Below are 20,032 nucleotides of genomic sequence, written 5' to 3' on the forward strand. Positions count from 1 at the left end.
TGACCTTGACCAAGATGGTGTAGTACCTCACCCAGTTGGTAGACTATATTGGTCAAGGTGGTAAGAGATTCTCAATCACCAACAAGCCATCTACCATGTTCCATAAAACATCTTGACCACCTTAAGCTAGTATGAGTGGGTTTTCCAGCAGGACCAGGTCTAGTAATATACCTCTAGTTGTTTGACAATCCTAGACAAGCAATTATGAGCTTCCCAACCAAAATGAACGAACGAAAAACTAGCTGACACTTAAGCTGGTCTGGCCTGGCTTTTCCAGAAGGTCCCTCAGATAGCTTTACAACAAACCAGATACCTTTTTATTATACATAAAACAGCTTGACCAACTTTAGCTAGGATGACTGGGTTTCTCAAGCAGGACCGTTGACCCTGAAAAGGTCTACTACTTTAGCCTGGACCCCACTAGCTGATCGTTTAGCTGGTCAACCATTTAAACCAACTTTGACCAGCTAGAAACCTAAAATCTTGTCCACCATTTTCCAAATTTTTGGTATACCACTGCGCTTACGCTACCACTCCCACACAACTTCTGTTGATCTGAAAGTTCAATCCTCCATCTGTGGAAAAAGTAGAAAACATGTTTTGATCAACACAGCACAAAACTGCAATCCACGACCCATAATGCATGTGGTTGACAATTATCTACATCTGTGCCTCCCTCCAGGCCCACTTCATACTTAAGCATGGTCCTTTCTGTTTTTAAGTAGGACACATCGGTAGTTTTGCTGCTGTTTTGGCTGTAATTATCTCTTGTTCTTAGCACACTTTATCCTGTTTGTGTCTCTTTGACTTTTCTTTGCTTAATATTGCATTATGAATGTATGTGCTAAACTGTGTTCTTCAATGGCAAAACAACACGTAGAGCGTGTGCTCAGCTGGTTTTGGTGCAGCGGCATCTGTTTGTCTTACCTGTATAAGCATTAAATGTCTCACCATGGCCTTTGGGGCAGGATTCTTCTGACCCACTTAGTAAAAATACATCTTTTAAAAACTCTCCCTTGACGGAGGAGCCCTTTGAAGATGTGTGTAGAAAGTGTGCCTGTTTAAATTGTTACCATGGTTTTGTGACCTAAACACGCAGCCTATGTTTAAATTAGATGCAAGCTCAACGGGATGCCGGACAAGTGATTAAACCCCCAAAACAAACACAGGAAGTGACCTTTAAGGAAATGTGCTGCCTTTACCTTCCTTTTTCTGCTCTGTGTAATATTTTTACTTTACTGTCTGAAGGTGTTTTAGTGCCACTAGACTAACCCAAGCATAAATCAAATCCAACACTGACCAGGTAAACTAAGCTTGGTTTACACCTGATATTAAGATGCGTTTAGGTCGATCGGATCACAAGTGGACGACGCTAAATACAGGTGTAAACGGGGTCTAAAACATTTTGAGCTTGTCCACTTTTGACCACTACCAGAGGTAGTCGAAAACACATTTGACCGGATTGCTTGGACGCTCGTGTGGTTGAATGTGTTTGAACACCCACCAAAAAAATACAACGCCTATTCTTCGCCTACTGACCTAACAGGTAAACATTATGGGAAGAGCGGAAGCCAGAAGGAATTAAAATTTACTCTCAAGGTTGGTTTGAAGATGAAAAAACGTACAAGCGCAATGTTCTCTTTAACATTCCTGATTTTTAACACATTTACACAGCGTTTGGCTCTCTGTGTGTTTTTCAGTCATCTCCGGTCACGTTCATATGTAAATTGCATGAGCTTATTTCATCCATTAAATCGAAAGATCTGAAAATGCCCTTACATTTACCCGCCCATAGACACTCCCCTCGATTAAATCAATACAGAAGTGGTTGGAAAGTGGACAAAAGAGACTAATTTAAAAAAGGTTTTAACCACAAGGGGGCCCAATTTGGACCTTCAGTTGTATATGTTGCTGACATGTTCTTTGAGACAAGAATCTTCAAATATGAATTTTCCATTTTTGCAGCATATTATAAATGTCCGTCTATAATATGTCTTATCAGACTCCAAAACTGCACAGTTTCCATTATCCATTTAAAAAAAAAAGATATCTACTTATCTGATGAGCACATTCACACTCTCACATTCCCCATACTATTACAGATAAGAGAGAGAAATGTAAGTGTGTTTAGCCATTGTTCAGAGATTAATAGCGCTATGCCAGTGTTAACCTTTTTTTTTTAAATACAGTGTATCTGTGAGGTTTTTCATAATGCAAAGTGGAAAATCTGTTCCTAATATGTTAAAAAAAAATGCTTTTCTTTGTATGGGCACAGGAAGAGCTCTCTGTCTTGTTTTAAATACAGAAAGGCTGGTTTGATCTTGAAATTTTCTGTACCATGTTGTATCAAGATGACCACATAAAAGCCACATTTCATTATTTAGCCTAATATGAAAACTACTGTGTATCATAAGCTTCAAAATTAGGAAAACTTTAACAAATAGTTGTTTATCTGTCTCAGACAGACAGAGCAATACTTGACCGAGGTCATGACAAAGTAGTTTACACAAAATAATGTTATTTTAAATTAAGAGTCGAATTTATCAAAATTGCTAAATTTTTTAAATAAAGGTTTTGCTTTGAGTTATTGAAATGAACAGTTAATGACTTTGTAATGTTACGCATGGTATTTAATGTTAAATGGCTGTATCAGATTGAAAAGAAACAGTATCACCCATCCCAAAAAAGTTACAAATATAAAGTTCATTCCAAAGACTATGCCTTTAAAACTGGAGAGATGTTGATAAGGCAGGAGAGGTCAAATATGGAGTGGAACGCCATGGACAGTCTATTTTCTTTCTTATTCTGTTTGTGTGACTTTCCATCTGTGTTCAGCAGAGCGGTGATGCGGTGCGGCAAACTTCAGAGCGTACTGGTCCTACAGGGCAATGTTATGAAGGGCATCTGAGAACACACACAAACACTGACCATCACAGACAGACACAGGTCACTGGTGCATGTTTACAGCCCAGAACACCTCATTTCTCCTGCAGCCATCATACTGAGAACAGGCAGCAGAGTTAGAGCACCGAAAGCTCCTCAGATTAAACCCGCTTTCTTGAAATCTGTCTTATGCTGCATGTTAGAGACCCTATAAAATCAAACTCTAACTTGCCCTTGTCTATTATCATGTTAGTGTATTACAAAAGGTTGGCAAAATATGCTTTATTCAGTGAAATCAAAATAAGTCCAATGTCTGTTAGCTTTGAGGCCAGTGATATGTACACCTAAAAGTTGAGAACATTTTCCATCTAAAGCCTTTTCTTTTTTTCAGGTAAATTGACCAAAATCATCTTTTGATTCATTATTATTTCTCTTGTATGGCATATTTATAACCACCAGACCTCAAAATCTGGCTTTTAGTTCATGTCTGTTAGCCTTGGGGCTATTAAAATGCTAGTTCACATATATACCGGTACACATTTACAGTCTGTCTTTTCCAGGTAAATGGACCAATGCTTTCTCTTATATGACATATTGAAGACCCATTGAAATCCAAATCTCTCTTTTAGTCCATGTCTGTTAACTTTGAGTCCTCTGATATGTGTGCCTAAAAGTTGACAAAATATATAAAAATGTACAGTCTTTCTCTTCCAAGTCAATGAACCAAAATGATGACATCATGTTACTTTCTTATTATTTATCTAATATGACTTAAGATGAAGTGAAATGAAAATGACTTTTAGCCCATGTCTGCTATTGAGTGCACTTTTGCTAAAGTAAACCTAAAAATTGACAAAATATAAACATATTTTTAATTTACAGACTTTCTCTTCCAGGAATATAGACCAAAATTATGTTTTTCTCTTATTACATCTCTTATAAGACCCAGTGAAATCAAAATCTTGTCAGTCCATGTCTGTTAGCTTTGAGGCTATCAAAATGCTACTCCTAAAGGTTGACAAAATACATACAAATTTACAATCTACAGTCTTTCTCTTCCAGGTTTATGGACCAACATGATGACCTCATCATCCGCTAAGGTGTGTGTGTACAAAAGTTTGTCCAATAAAATGCTTTCTATAATTATGGTGCCTTCACGTGCTATGGTAATTATGGTAAATACCAAAAGCCGACGTGGAAAATGCACATGAACACCCCCTCATGTGGTATTTTCCACTGGGCAACTCGTAGAATATTTTGATGCACGAGTTGCCGAGATGAGATAACCTTTGACCTTTTCAACATGGCGGAGAGCGACGCAAGCGTTGTGAATGGTAAGCATTGTACACAACTAAACGTTTTTTGCTACTGTTAGCGGATTGTTTTTGTAGCCTATACAATGTTGTGTCATTAACAATTGTAATATAATGCGTTAACACTCAGTGTCAGTTTTAAAAATAAAGTTATGTTTGGTGTTACCTACCCAGAGCAGATGTTAATACCAGTTCACAAGTGGAAAATATCATAAAAGCACTTGAACACAACACACTGGTAAATACCAGTTCACAAGTGGAAAATATCATCTTTTCCACAGCACGTGAAGGCAGCATTAGATTGCCTTCTTTCTTCTGGTAAATTTCTGGAAGGTTCTGGTCCAAGCAAGGAACTGCCATTGCGATGAATGGGAATGCTAACGGATGGCTCTTCGGGTATTATAAACCTTTCTACATGAACAGGTACTGGCTAGCAGTAGCAAGTAGCGTGTAGTCACATTTACCATTGTTTGGCGAATTCTGTGGGCGAAATCCAGTTATTTTCATAGGAACCTATAAGATCTGGGATTTCGCATGAGGGTGAAAGATTTCCCTTCGCAACGGGTTCAAGTTTTCACAGATTCTCCTCGTTGGCCAACAGGAAACTGCTTGGTTTGAAAGTGAGTTCTGTGTGAGCTGTGCTTCATAAATTTCTACTCTACTGGACCTTTTTAGCTAATGTAACTGCACATTTAAGCTAACCTATTTTTATGTCCCACCTCAACTACATGAAATAAAATGGCGTTCGTCAGACCATTTCATGGGGTCTTCAAATGTGAGAAACATGGTGTGAACTAAGCCTCGTCCTGGATCTTTTTTCTTTTTATCTTTTCAGATCACTTCCCTCTCCCTCTCTATGGGGAAGTTTCTTTTTGAAACACGCTCTGCGTATGGATTTTATACCCACTCACTTCATCAAAGTGCTGTCTGCTCCCTCTGTATCGAATAATAATCATTCTCCAGTCATGCCTCCATTCAGGGCTCAGTAATCACCTCCTGCTTTCATTTGCTCACTTTGCTTATTTCTCCCTCCCCTTTTTCCTGTGTTCCACGCTTGAAAACGTCCCTGAACTGAAGAAATAAAGGCAGATAAAGTGTGGCGGCATTTGGGGGGCTCGAGGGGCACCAAACTCCTTACCGTCAATGGCACCGGGACGAGGGATTTACATATGAATACATTTGAATAATTTCACATTAACCTTCCGAACGCTCGCGCTTTTGTTGTTTCCGAACACATATTCTAATGGTGACATTACAATTCAAAGCCTTGTAGAACAACCACGGCGAGCGGTAATGTCAAATCCCGTCCTCGCGCGGTTGTCGGGCTTTACCGTACAGATGTCATCGGTGTCATGTGTCGGTCTGATAAAAAGTTTTTCACTTTAGTTCAGAGCAAAGCCGATCTGTATGTGTCTGTTACGTGATTTCTCCTTGGCTCTGACCACAGGAGGGGAAATGTACATCTCTGCATTCGTTTCATCTTTAATTGCAGCGTAAAGCTTTGCTCATTAATCCACAATGAGAGCAGGAGACTTTTCTCGCGCTGCTTGACTGCTTCAGAAATCCCTGCTCTGTGTCTAATTACCACATGCTACACACACACACACACACACACACACACACACACACACACACACACACAACAAAGAACTGGGCCAGCCATAAACACACTCAGTGAGCATGATTCCTCCTCATCAGTTTAGAAAACAGCTCGTTTAACAAATTATTGATATTTTTTTTCTCAGATCAATCAGAAATCGTTGGGTTATCAGTATCATTAGGCCCTGAAATAGCTCATAGCTAGATATGCTAGTGGATCAATTAGTTCCCAGAGCCATCAGAAATCCATATGCGAGTGATGAGGGAGGAAACTGCTGTCTCAGGGCCTGTTTGTGGCTTATGGCAGGTTTAATGAGTTGATTGGTTGTTTCTCGATTTCGGTCTTGTGGTCCACCTCGGCAATGGTATTTGTTGTATTTATAGTTCATCCAGTTCTGTGATCTTTTACTCTCCACTTTTTAAAATCGACATGAAATGGAAATTGCGATAGTTTTTTTCTTCCCTATGTATATCCGAGAAAAATGGCTTATCGGACAAGAAAAGAAAAAAGTAAGGCAGGACTTGATTTTGTCCATGGGGAATCGATCGGATGGATGTGGTTTGCTATTGCTGTGATTTCATGTGAGTGACGGGTTGTCCCAGTCTCACATCAGTAAACATGTCATCAGACAAGAGTTGCCACAAGAGGGAGGACGTTTTTTCAATGAAAGATTATAAGGGAACATGCATTTTGTATTATTATGTGTGGATAAATAGTCTATAATAAATACTGCAATATTCCAAAACAAAACAAGAATTGTTCCTATTGCTAGGGTTCTTGTTTACAATTTTGTTTTGTGAATATTCAATTCATGTATTGTTACAAAACATGAGAAACAATGCCATCTTGCATCACTGACTTCTAATCTATCTGATCAAGACTTGACGTGCCATATTTGAATGCAAGTGCAAATGGGATTAAAAACCTTCTAATGGCTTGAATATAGTGCAAAAGTTGTGCATTATTATATCACAATAGTTGTTTTAACGACGTGCATGCATTGTTGTGCCAATTACTCCTTAGTTAGTTCCTTAGTAGGCCTATGTTACTTTTTTAAGATTTGAAGTACACTAAGTGCATGTTCAATATAATCGAGCATACTTTTTAAAATTCCTTGCGCCAAGCTATCGAGGAATGACCTGATCGTAACTAAGAAACATCGCCAGTAGCTGTTATGTTTAGGTTGAATTTGAAGAAGAGTATCATGAATATCTTTACATTCTCTTATCAGACATCTTTACATTCCCTAAAGCTCAGATGTTACCATTGCCATTCAAAGATAGCATCAGTATGAAAGATATGTTAGTAGTCATAACTAGCATGATTCCCTTTCATTCTTAATGTGAATCGTGTGGTTGATAAGTCCATCTTTACATCTTATCGGTTTCTGAAATGCATTTAGCAGGCACCCAGTGATGTGCATGGATGAGTTTTATAAGCAGCGGATACGTGTGCTGTCCCCTGCCACCCCGTGTTGCAGTACCTGGTCTCGTTGCCATAGTTTCCATCATGCACAATGTGTTTGTGATGTGAAGGACAAAGCAATGATAAGTGCTGTTAGGAGCTCTCGTTTTCTCTCTCGCTGTCCTCCACCCACTCCTCATCTCGGAAATGTCAGTAAAACCTCAGAAAGTGGCCCAGAATTGGACAGACGCTACAGAAGAAAGGTCTTCTTCAAGAGTTATGACTGCAGATCCCCGTGCTGTTTATGTGTGCATGTTCATGTAGGGGACATTTTACAAAATTCTGTAATTATGTCGTTCGAAACCCACATGACTTTCTTCTATAGAGCACAAGACAAGGATTTTTAAAGAACATCATGGACAGTATTAAAGACACAGTTTTCAAATAATGAATGTGAATTGGACTGGTGGGTGCTGTCAAGCTAAAAATGGACAAAAAAGCAGTATAAATGTGGTTGATGCGACTTCTGCAATATATGCAATAAGTCTTCCAAAGCTATTCAATAATTTTGTGAAAAAAATGGGAAAAAAAGAACTCGACTGTTGCTCTTAAAGGGATAGTTCACCTAAAAATTATGTGATCATTTACACACCATCATGTAATTCCAAATCTGGTATTTCTTCTGTGTTGGTTTCGACCCCACTGGCTTGGATTGTATCTTTCTAAAACATTTTCTTTCATGTCTCATAAAAAGTCATACTGGTTTAGAATGACATGAGGGTGAGTAAATGATGACAGAATATACATTTTTAGTTGAACTCTATCTTTAAGGGGCCTGTTTACATGACTTTTTATAAGTTTTGGCCATTAATTTCCACAACAACACCTTGAAAACTTGTTTCAAAGTTTTTGAAAATGATACCGTTATTGTCTCTGTGTATAACTACAAAAATGTGAGCTTGTGAAAATGGTGACGTCATGCGCAAGGATATTACGTGTTCAGTCTATAGACGCATGTGTTTCTTTACAAAGTGACAACTGGCCTGGGAGCAGAATACAGTGATTTTAGTTGTTTTCGCAGATCCATGTGAACCGGGAAAGTTTTGACAACGTTGTCGTCTGTATGCAAAAAACGCAAAGGAAAAACTTTTATTTTTTCAATTGTTAGTACATCATTTTCATGTAAGCATACGTAAATCAAACATTGCGCTTGGCAACAAGTGTTGTTATTGTTGACCACAAGTAATATAAATCTTTAAAAAAAATTGTAATTGAAATAAAGCTGGAATAAAAAAAAAATGTTGAAAAACTTTTTAAAAAGACTGGGCAGAGCTAGCTGAAATAATTGTATTTTGAAATACTACAATTATTAAAATAAAACTGAAATAAAATAAAACTAAAGCTATATAGAAATATAAAAAAATATATATTTTAAAAATAATATTTGTTATATAAACTAAAAATCACTACTAACATTTAAACCATTAAGTAAAATGAAACCTAAAAATAATTAAGAAGAAAAAAAACTAAGTATAATATTAATAAATACTCTAATAGTATATACAGTACGTCACTAAAATAAAATAACGTCACTAGGCCTAGGGCATCATGGCTTAGTTGTATGAAGCACTTTTATGATTGTCAGCTGGGGGTTGCAAGACCATTTACATGACACCGTCATTGCGTTAAATAAAAATGGAAAACCTTTTCTGTTCTGGCCATTCATTTAAACAACAATGGCTTTTTGGGGGCCTGAAAATGCAAACTTTTGAAAATGGCTTCAAAGTGCATGTTTTGGAAAACGACAGCGTTATCGTCTCTGTGTAAACTACAAAAAAAGGGTTTGTGAAAACAATGACATCATGCGCAAGTATATTATGTGTTCAGTCAATAGATGCGTAGTGGCGTCGCCAACTACTGGCCTGATAGCAGAATACAGTCATTTTTGTCGTTTTTGCAGATCCGTGTGAACAGGGATCGTTTTGACAATGTTGTCGTCTGTATGCGAAAAACGCAAAGGAAAAACCTTTCTGTTTTTAGTACATTGTTGTCGTGTAAACGTACCCTATAATAACTTTTCTATAATCAAAATAAACTCAAAATTACATTTCTTCAAGTTATTTGGGGGGGGGGGGGACACAGGAAACCGAACCACACATATTATGAGACCAAGAATAACTGAATATGAGCACTATATACCGAGAGAAGCACAGTTAACAAGACCAAGGTGAGACACATGCAGGCAAATCAGAAACCATGGCAACAAGTCCAACCGAAGCAAAACACAAACACAGATCAGACGTGGCGATACATGTATAATGCTTTTTTAAAATAATCTTAGAACTTGTCGACAGCCCACATTCACTTTTATTAAAGAGGGACCACAACCTTTGTTTTATTGTGATTGTCAGAAGATGTCGTATGGGTTTGGAGAGTGACATTTTAATTTCAGGGTGAACTGTCCCTTTAATAAAGAAGAGCCACAGTACCTAAAAGCAGATTTTGTGGACTTTCAGACTGTAAAGCTGTAGAGAGAGGACATAAAGAAGTGTGTGGCGTCATAGCGCGTGTCAGAGAGAAGCTGACTCAGATTGCTGGCTCTGTGGCGGTTCACAGTGGGGTGTGTGAGCTGAATGATGTCCTAGTCAGCACCCCGAGGTCATTAGATCAGACTCTCTCTCTCTCTCTCTCTCTCTCTCTCTCTCTCTCTCTCTCTCTCTCTCTCTCTCTCTCTCTCTCTCTCTCTCTCTCTCTCTCTCTCTCTCTCTCTCTCTCTCTCTCTCTCTCTCTCTCTCTCTCTCTCACTCACACACACACACACACACACACAACACACACTTTTTTCTTCTAGTACAATCTGATACTGTAGAATTCATCCAAAGTTTTTCTAGGTCACTTCCTGCAGTGCTGGCACACCTGCTTTATCAGTCTGGTTATACACACAGACACATATAATCTTTTTTTTAATGTTTACTATCTACAATATGCCCAGATCCACGTGTCATCCAAGACCTGTCTATTTGACAGGTCACAGATCTCATCCAGCATCACTCTCCATCAGCTTTTCTCTCCTAACTTGTTTCCTCCAAATAACCTTATTCTAGGCCGCCCTGTTTCCAAATAGTTTGCCCCTGTCCTGTGAAAGTGCTGTGTCTGTGTGTTGGGAGTGAAGGGGTGTAATGAGTATGCTCCTCGAAACATTGATTCAGCCTGATTGTCTGCCTCAGGCTCATCCAGGGCCTATCATGGAGGGACAATTGTTTTTCATTACCACGAGTCCGCGAGGAGCAGGGGTCAGTAACCTGGACTGACCTTAGAGTGTCGCCAGTGGGATGTACTATTACAGCGCTGCATGGGGGGGTAGAAGGATGTGCCAATCTCGGGATGCTGAGAAGGAGGTAAAGGGGATTTCAGACATTTAATACCTTGCATATTTATACTGATCCCATCAGGCTTGTAAACAGCAAGATTTCCTCGTTTTCATCAGAAAATCATTATAGTTGTAGATTTGCTGGTCAGTAGCATTGCTGTGCAGCTCAACTAGCTGGACCAGCACTAACAAGCATAAACCAGCTTGGAAATGCATTTCAGCAGGTTTAACAAGCACATAAAACCTCAATATTAATGGCAAATCCAAACTTAAATGCAAATGGGCCTAAAAAATCCATTCTTCCTGTTGAAACCCCTTCTTAATGAGAGGAAGGAGACTTCAATCCTGTCAATACTATTGAAGTACTGTATAAGCAGACAGTATGGATTAGTGTTTTATATCATTGTGAAAACGATGCAAAGTTGCATGTTGGATAAATACATCCACATTCTGTGACTTCTTGCCTGATACTGAAAGCTTCCCTCGCAGAATAAATAGATTAAAGTCACAATTAGAATAGTTGCATTTACAAGAAAGAAAAAAATCCCCATTGGGAGAAACTATCTATTACCTTTTATCTTTTTTGTCTTGCAATTGGCCATTTTTCTCAGGGAGCTTGATTGACAGGTGATCTGACCAATCATACTTTGCCATCTGCCATTTTGTCCGACAAAGCAGTCAGGAGAGTTAGTAGATTAACATGGGAGGATTTGAACTTGAGAAGCGGAGTGTATTGACACCTTTCCTCGGTTAAAACAACATTCCTTCTTATGTTCATTCATGTTTATTTGATGCTATAAATGAACTAGAAGGAAGAGATGATCGGTTCATGAGCAGCTTTAACTGTTGCTCTACATCGATCTGTCAGACACATTAAAGAGCCACAAAACGGTTATTGTTAACATTTCTTTTAAAAAATTACCAAATTTGAAAGGTGAGACTTTGTTTAATATGTTTAATATCAAAAGTAACCGAAAAGTTACCTGGTCTGTCCTGTACTGTCAGCGAGTTGTCAGTCTCCTCTCTGCTCCGCGATGTATTTTTCACTGCGTGAGAACATGGTGTGGCGTGAGAGAGGCGTATAGCTTGTCGGACATAGCGACAGTAACTAAGGGGGGCGGGTCTTTGCGAATGGTCAATTGCAACTGTATTTGAAGCATTATTTCACAATTGCAACTTTATTAAATTATAAATAAAAATAATCTCAAAATGAAACTATTTCGCATTTGTGATTTTATTTCTAGCAATTGCGACTTTATATCTTGCAATTACTAAAAACAAAATCACAATTGTATAGATACAATGTCACATTTTGTAAAATATATAGTCACATTGCGTAACAAAATCACAAAAATCACAAATTGTCACATTTTGAGATATGAAGTCACATTATGATAGGCTATACAAAGTTGCAATTGTGAGAAATAATGTCTCAATTATGGGAAACATGTGCATAGTAATTGCAACTATATATCTCATGATGTGACCATATCTCAGTTACTGTGCAACTGTTTACCATAATTGAGACATTATTTCACACAATTTCTACTATATTGTAACTGTATATCATAATCTGACTTATCTCAAAATGTGACTTTGTATTTTGCAATTGTGATTTTGTTTCTTGCAATTGCAACATTATATGGCCATTTAGCTATATATCTGTTTTTCTCATATTTATACCATATAGCGTGATTTGATATCTAAAAATGTGACTTTCACGCAATTATGATTTTGTTTCTAGTGATTGTGACTTTATATTGCGCAATCTCACTATATTTGCAAATGCAACTTTATTTCTTGTAATTAACTTTATATTTCTCAATTGCAGTTTTATCTCACAATGTTTTAGTGTAGAGAATTCTTGTGTAGAGAATCCTCAGAGGCTGGGTTAACACACACACAAAAAATTTCCCTCTTTCATTTTGAAGCTGTTGCTGCTATTAAAGTGCTCTTGTTTGCCTGGTTTATTCGTGGCTTTATTCACTCCTGCAGTTGTGTAGGTCAGTCAAAACCACACTGGAGATGATCTACTGTAGTCATTCTCCTCTTCGTGTCTCTGCTTTTATCTGATCAATAAACCTCTCTCTCTCTCTCTCTCTCTCTCTCTCTCTCTCTCTCTCTCTCTCTCTCTCTCTCTCTCTCTCGTTTTCTTTTGTTAAGAGACCTCGTGTTTCCAATATTCTCTCTCTTTCTCTCTGCTCTATTGGTTTATTAACTGTTCTTTCCAGATGAGGTAAGTGTTATTCAGTGCAGTGAGTGTGTTGTGAGAGAAGCTCATGTGTTTTTCTGTATTCTGGTCGGGTTGATTGATCTGAAGGATGCTGGGTAATTCTGCACTGCACTTTTCCTCATGTTTCACCATTCACTCTGGAGAAGAACAAATATGAGTATCCTTGAACCGGTTCGGCAAGAAGAATATTGGTGAATTCAGACGCAATAGTTTTATGTTTACCATTATATGGAAATTTCTATGAATACTGCATTTCATTTAGACAGACAATCCAGATATTTTTATGCTAGAAATAAGAAAAGGTTCTCTGCTTAAGAACTGTCTCCTGAAAAAATCCAGCTAAAACCAGCGTTTTAAGGATGTTATAGGATGCTCTATTGTCTTCTATTAGATTAGAAGTCTAGATAGTTGGGGTTGACAGACATCTTAGTCATCATGGTTGGACTGGAATAACATCATGGTTAAACATGTTCAAAATTGCTGCTTGTGCTGGTTAAACATCCTCATAACCCTTATGTGCTGTTATTTTAAGGTGAAGCGTTCCTGTTACAGGGTCAAATTGATCTTACACAACAAATCACAGCTCAAGAGACATCATTTGCACATTTTTCTCTCAGAAATTGATCTTCTTTCAATACCCAACCTATTTCACAGCTTTGATATCCAGGGTTCCCACGGACATGAAAATTGTGTTTTCTAGGTCTTGAAAAGTTATAGAAATTAATAATCATAAAAAAATATAATGGAAACATTAAATGGAATCATTAAAATGAATTGGTCAAAAAGAATCCTGATCCTATATTAATATACATATTACTATTAACATATACGGAGTCAAAAGGATCCTCAACAAAACACGGAAGACGGTTTAACTGGTATGACTTGATTTTTCCAGGAGAGCAATCTTTGTTTCGCGCGGGATGAAGGGGTGTTTAGAGAAACAGCAAAAGTCATGACCCACTTGGTTCCTGCAGGCAAACATCTCCGAATCTTTATGTTCCACCTTTGACCTTTCATCACACACAACCAGAGCAATGACCTCTGTCAGGTAAACCTTTCTCTAAACCCCAGGGTAAGAAAACAATTGTATGTTATTGGTATGTTTACTCAGAGCTTTCTCGCATGTTAGTGTGTGTACAAGGTCCAAAGTTACTGTAGCTTTACAACACCAGCCAGTGGCGGGAGAATTACGATAATTTACCAAACACAAATATTCATTACAGATCTTTCATCATTAAACAATTTGTATAATTGAATTATATTCGTTTTCTGTACAAACCGTGCAGGCTACTCCTTGCAAGTGTCACGCATTAGAATGCCACAAATAATACTTTTGATTTTTTTTCAGGGTGAGACTATCATTCAAATCGATTTAAAGCATGTATTATGTTGAAATTCCTAATAAAGTTACCAGCGAACTTGTGAGTAACTCTTTTATTTACGCACCAAAACAGATTTTACTTGCATTTGGCTCTTGCCGTGTTAATTTTGAACCCTGTGTGTATACTATTTATATTCTATAATAGGACCACATCTAATTCCCTCAGCATATCTACATGCATATAACTACATATAAATCTCAGCCACTCTAAAGTTGGGAATTACAGGAAGCAGTGGTTAGGGGAATGGATGTCACGGCTCCACGATAAGGCTGCTAGTTTGAATAGCGCAAATGGGATTTGGTGCATACTCTATATTCAGCATTTATCTCATTGGATTGTCCTTGCTTCAGTGGCCTGCTGTTCACACTATTAGGAATTAGTGTGAAACCCCACAACTGGACTTATCTGACGTCCTCACAGAACCCACAGCTAGATGCATCAGTTCCGGGATTTATCCTCTTTCGTTTTCTCTTTTTCTATCCTTCACTATCTCGCTATCCCTGCTTTTTCTTTCTGACTCTCTATTCAGGCCCTTTCTCTCTCTCTCTCTTTCCCCTCCCAGTGTTAATCCATGACCACAGTGCAGTCGAGGCCCAATCCTTTATGTCATGTTGAGTCTCATTGTGAGGTTCTTACCGGGACTCCTCAACTTTTAATAACAGTAGCTTAATATCTCGCAAAGATTGCTTTGGTTGGTGTTGCAGTTTCCACAGAACCCCATTTATTCTCAGCTCTGCTCTTTTTCATGTTCTTTCTCTCATTTACATGTAAACAGAAGCGCCATGCCCACTCAGAGTGTCCTCAGATTTTTGAGGCAAATGGATATTGAATGCAACTTCCAGAAAAAAATATATTTTATTTTAAAGGGGTGGTTGATTATGATTTCACTTTTTTAAATTTAGTTAGTGTTTAATGTTGCTGTTTGAGCATAAACAAAATCTGCAAAGTTACGGAGCTCAAAGTTAAAAGCGAAGGAAGATATTTGCTTTTAAAGAAATTACTTTTTAATGACTACAACAAACGGCTGGTAGGGACTACACGACATTCCTCCCGGGTTAGTCATTCTACATGTTGTCACTTCTTCTTGAGTTTCTCCATCATTAGGCTTGCTTGTTTGAGATGCGCCTTGCCTCGCATGAAATGTATGCGAGAGTAGGCGGCTGCAGTGAGGGGAGGAGTGAAAAAAGTGCATGCAAGACGGACAGATCTCTCTTCTCGCAGTGGATCAGACACCTACGAGATCAAAGGCGGATATCGCGGGATTGACGCTCCTGCACGGTGTTGCTAATGAACTGGATGTAGTTTAAGTTCTGTTGCTTTCATATGAAAATAAATATAATGAACAGGACACTCAAAGTTCTTGTCATTCAATTACATACCAAAGACATATTTATCAATTTACTATTACAATTTATTACAATTTACTTTTTTATAACTGTTTTATAAATATTTTTTAATGACAACAATCAAATAATCCATATAGAGATCACACTGTCAGAGAGTTCGGGAATACTCACACAATTTATACACATAAAAACACGAAATCAGAGTTTTAAATTCAAACATTTTAAAAGAGAACATACATCACGGTTGTTTAAACCAATGAGCATTAGTCGTTTCCCATCGTGCTCTTGATCAGTGCAGTCGGTGGAGAGCAACTGCGCTCGACTGCAGAATCCGACATGTGCGCCTTGCGATCGCGAGAGTGTTTTGACATACTTGAGCATGACGTCAGAGTCAGGCAGACCGCACTCGGACGTACAGATTTCTAACCGGCATGCATCTCGCGGTGATCACCGGTGGTCGGTTCTGCGATTTTGCTCATCTCAAACAAGCCTATTGTCTGACTCCAGTTTAACATAAAAGGCTGAACATTTTTTAAATTTCCAGTGTGTGTCTGTGTGAGGTAAAAGGACACAAACTGTTGAAGCTCCGCCCTCTGTGCCAGGAGCAGCAGCTCATTTGCATTTAAAGGGACAGACACAGGGTTTTTGCTCACCCTGAAAAAGTGACAATTTTAACATGCTATATAAAACTATCTGTGGGGTATTTTGAGCTAAAACTTCACATACACACTCTGGGGACATCTGTCACGGTGAGGTGTCGGTTGAAGAAGACAATGAGGCCAATGACTCCAACACATACAGTACATTTTACTAATCACTTAGATAGGCAAATACAGGCAGAAGGGTTACAAACACCAAACTCGACGAAACTATGACTCTGACAGTAGCTATGTTTCCATCCACACGTTTTTATCTGAATGAAGTGATATTGAATGAAAAATGCCTTATGGAAACAGTAAAATTCAATTGAATTTCATGAATATCGATTCAAATGAAATACGTTCGGTCTCATCGGATTTTATCTTGATCGATATACGGCTTATGCGATAAACGCTGATGGAAACATTATTTGCCGAATAAATAATTAATTGCATTTTGTCTAGCAAAACTTTGTTCGCAAATGTTGGCTTAAATGTTGTACGATTCAGTGCGAAAATGAATGGAAACACCTTAAAATGTCTCAAATCAATTCGATATACCAATTTGATCGCAAAACAGCATGTGACGTCATTACGCACAGGTTTTTATTCGCTTTAAAGCCGTTGGATGGAAACACACTTTCACCATCTTTATTCGCATGATTTTTTTTTTACCGAACTTCACATAATTCGATTGACAAGTGCGGAAACTTAGCTTATGACTAACCATAGACGAGAACGGACAAAGACAAACTGAACTGAGGGAACTAAATACAGATGCTGATGAACACTATTTACAGAAACACAGGTGGAACAGATAATTAACTAGACACATGTGAATTAACTGAACTGATAACGATGGAAAGACAAGTCCAATGAAGAAACAAACTAAACAGAACCACAACACTGACAACATCAGAGATTTATTTTACATCTTGTGAAAAGAGCATTATACCACCCCTTTAATACAAATAAGTTGCAAGTGAGAAACACATTCACATGTATGCATTCGGTCAGTCCTTTCAAGTTGGATAAGTTGGAAAGAAACCCTTGCTTACGGTCCTTCTTTCTTACTTTCTTCTCTTTTTCCATGCTGAATTGTCTCTGTTCAGAAGAAAAAAAACTCATTAGATTCAGACAGGTGGCTTCATCATGACGCCGAGTGTTTTCATAATGTCACGGAGTTGGCGCGTAATGAGACAGACTCATCAGAAATCGCCTAGAAGATAATTTCACAAATGCTATAAAGCCTGTCTCATATAAATTAGCTGTCTCTCATTTTATTTAGACTTGTATTCTAGTGTGCATCACTGACACTCAGGATGCACACAAAGGAAATTGTCTTGTAGGCCGGCTGTGATAAGGGACAACAGCTCGGTGGAAGTGTGTCTGTATCGAGTTAAGGCTTCAGGAGTGTTGTGTGTACTTATCAGCTATCCAGTTCTGTCAGGTTTCAGTTAAACTGTAGTGTAGTGGAGTGTAGAGTTTAATTTTTAATGCCGAACAGACTTTCCCTACTGAAGAGAAGCGCATACTGTTGTGTTTTAGACGGACATGGGATGCTGTTTAAGTCAGAGGATCTTTAATGTATACTGTATAGTATAGTTTATTATATATGTATTAATATTATAGATATGATTGTGGCAAATACATTTTAAGTAGGCCTACTTTGAGTTACCATGGTCATATTTGACAAAGGATAACTTAATGTAAACAAATTATGACTGAATGTTCCATTGTTTGTTGTTTGTTGTCAATAAAAGTTAAAGTTAAGTGAGTACATATCAAATGATCTGTAAGTTAACAAACAAAGGAGTAGTGACACATGGTAAAAACATTGTTACTCACCCTTGTGTGTTGTGACATTACTCCTGGATCCAATATAAGTTGGCACTGCATCATCTTTTATTGTCAGTCTAAATGGTGTCTTGTTTAAAAATGAATCTGCAGTAAAATGACGCGATCTGGAGCCTCATTAAAATTCAAGTTCATCCACGCTTTCTTAATGTTAGGATCATAAGGAAGGCCTGTTTTTCTCCATCAACTATCACTGTAAAACTCTTTTAATCCTCAAAGGCATCTCTATCGTTTTGTTGCTGGAGTGTTAGTGTTTATCCTGCGTCTTGTATTTACTACTACAGTACATTACATGCGGTGGGCAGGGCTTATAAATGATGTAGAAGTAGGTATTGATTTCTGAAACTTACAGAATATTTTGTATAGCACAATGACCTCTAATTTGTCAAAAGATCAAGGCAAATTAGATTTCTCAATTCATGAATGTAAGGGTGATTTCCCTACAGTGGTTCAGGCTGCAGGATTGCCGAATGACTAAAGAAACGTTATTAGCAAGATGGTAGAAAACTGTACATTTCTCGTCTTCTAAAATGCAACTGCTCCGTCGCCCTGAAAAAGGTTTAAAAATCTTGGCCTAATCTGGCTGGCACGAGCAGCTTTTTTTTATGAGAGGTTTGTTCATCTATGAATGTTGGTATGTCTATGGCACAGTCTATGGCAGTGATTCCCAACCAGGGCCGGTTTCACAAAGATAGACTTTGACTATGGCTTAGATATAGTAGATAGTCAGACTTCAGATAGACATCTAAATCAGACCGTTGCACAAAGCACTTAAGACTTTGACTATCTTAAGTAGGACTACACTGCAATGCATGTTGGGTAAAATAAGACACTTTTTGAAAACAAAGAACATAGCGGATCGAGTAAGCGCATTCAACCGCTCAGTGCAGTTACAAGGGCATTTTACTTGAGAAATTTAGCGGAGAATGTAGTAACAAGAAGAAATGTTTAATTTGGAAAAAGGTTGCTACGACAGTTAACAGCGTTAATCCGACCGTTTAAGTCCTCATTATTATAAAACCCTTTCCCCTCTCATAGCTCTCTCCATAACGTCATCAGCAAACCACAAAATATGAGCCATTTTCCCTTTTCTTTTGGCTGTTTTGATTGTTACTGCTGGTTGCCAAGGTAACATAGAGACCTAAGTTAGCCTGGGGGTAAGGTGTCTAATTTTTTTTGGTCTTTATTTTTGAGAAACAATCTAACTTGCATTAGACTAGTCTATGAGCAAATTTTAGATTTGTCTAACACTATAGACAGGTCTAAAATAGTTTTGTGAAACCGGCTCCTGGGCTACACATGCATGTAGGAATCTTTCTGTCCGGCACTGTCGTTCCATCTTTGTCCCACAGTGGCATGAAGAAAAGTTTCACATGTAAGCCATAATTCTGTCAGAAGTGTTTTGGCCTTTCGTGCGTGAGCAGTTGTACTTTCCCCCCGTCTCTTTGGCCTACTTAGATGCGGTGTAAGTAGCACAGTGCTCTCTCTGCCGCTCTCAGTAGAGCAGGGTTGAATAATTGACTGAGTGCGGGCTGGTTGGTAAAATCCTTGTGGACATCTTGCCTGTCTGCTCTTTGTAATGACACTCATTATTCCCGCTCTCAGGGACAGGGCTTGCCACGATGTGAGAGAGGGGAGAGAAAGGGAGAGCCTATATGGAGGAAATAAAAACACAGAGACTATCTGCTCAGATTCTCCAACAGAAGTCTCAGTTCATGACACGTCTCCTACGCAGGGACTCAAGTTCGGACTTGTCTGACAAAGATCCCTATTATAGTCGGCTATGTACTGGTGTGTGTGTGTGTGTGAGAGAGAGAGTGAGAGACCGAGATAGAGAGACAGAGCAGTGTGGGTGACAGTAAGCCTCACATGGGTTGCAGACTTTCATATGCAGTGTGATATGCAATACTATTTTAGATGCAGTGTGATATGCTTGAATGTCGGCCAGCAGCAATGACTGAGGATTTTATATTCTCCCTTTCATGTTTTTTTTTTTTTTTTTTTTT

Source organism: Phoxinus phoxinus, assembly GCF_949152265.1.
Source record: "Phoxinus phoxinus genome assembly, chromosome: 16".
NCBI classification, from domain to species: Eukaryota; Metazoa; Chordata; class Actinopteri; order Cypriniformes; family Leuciscidae; genus Phoxinus; species Phoxinus phoxinus.